Consider the following 1043-nt stretch of genomic DNA (forward strand, 5'->3'; position numbering starts at 1 on the left):
AGGATAAAGCTGAAGCTGATAACAAAATCTTGTTACAGGAATATAGAGCTATATACAGACAAGACAAGGCTAAAACAGATTTACAAATTACAAATTCAAAATCAATAGCAAAAAGATAAGGCTTCAACAGATTTACAAATTTAAAATTAATATAAAAAAGATACAATAGCAGTAGCTATACTTTGTGAGAACTCCAATAAAAAAGGCGATGGCTGCAAATCTGTGAAGCATCATTTTGAGAGGGCATAGGAGCCTGCTGATACCTATCGAAAACTATTTGGAGTGGTTTGTCCAGCTCTGTGCACTTTTACATTTGGTGCTTAGGTAAATAAGCTACCACCCATAACTGATCAAGAAAACTAATTCCTATGTTTCATGCAACATAGGAATCTAAAATTACAACATTTTAGATGCCTAAACTAAGTAGCAAAGACCATCAAAAGCAAAAGCGTGGTATATGTGCTAAGCCGTAAAAAACGTGCCTTGAAAATTGGAATTAGTTAACTCCTGCATTAACAAATAGAACTTATATGTAACATAAATTTCATTAAAGACAAAAAATAAGTAGATTTTAATTACTGAGTTAACAATGCCAACAAACCTTGCATCACATTAGTAGATGGCATGAGAAGGCATCTACTATAAAATATTGGGTCTGGATTATTTTCTATACACAAAAAGGAGCTAGAGTCAATGGCATGAGAAAGCATCGTTAGGAAGATACAAGACATTAAGAAGACGTAAGAACATACCTATAAAGCCATCCAATATGGATTTTCCTTCATGAGTGTTCAGCTACATATCCCAGCAGCTGTTTAAAATGGAAATCCAGATCAACTCAAATTGAATATATGAAAAATAGTCACCCTACTAGTAGTATCATAATCTCCAACAACAACTAACGAGTATGATATGTTACCATAAAGTGAAATGTACTATCCGAATTAGGCTTGTATGCAGCACATGATTTCATCATCTCACAAGCCTAAGAGCCTACAGCAAGCCAAATAACAAGTAATGACTGAATTAAGTGGTAAAAACAA

General features: G+C 33.7%; 1 long non-coding RNA gene across 1 annotated transcript; it reads right to left on the reverse strand.

The window, feature by feature from the left end:
- Positions 1 to 6: 6 nt before the first annotated feature.
- Positions 7 to 1043, reverse strand: LOC101514580 (uncharacterized). Its single transcript, XR_190576.4, has 4 exons — positions 920 to 1043; positions 753 to 811; positions 602 to 667; positions 7 to 507 (listed from the first exon to the last, which is right to left on the reverse strand). It is a non-coding gene; the product is annotated as an uncharacterized lncRNA (long non-coding RNA).

This window comes from Cicer arietinum, unplaced genomic scaffold (assembly GCF_000331145.2).
Source record: "Cicer arietinum cultivar CDC Frontier isolate Library 1 unplaced genomic scaffold, Cicar.CDCFrontier_v2.0 Ca_scaffold_5129_v2.0, whole genome shotgun sequence".
In the NCBI taxonomy this organism is placed as follows: domain Eukaryota; kingdom Viridiplantae; phylum Streptophyta; class Magnoliopsida; order Fabales; family Fabaceae; genus Cicer; species Cicer arietinum.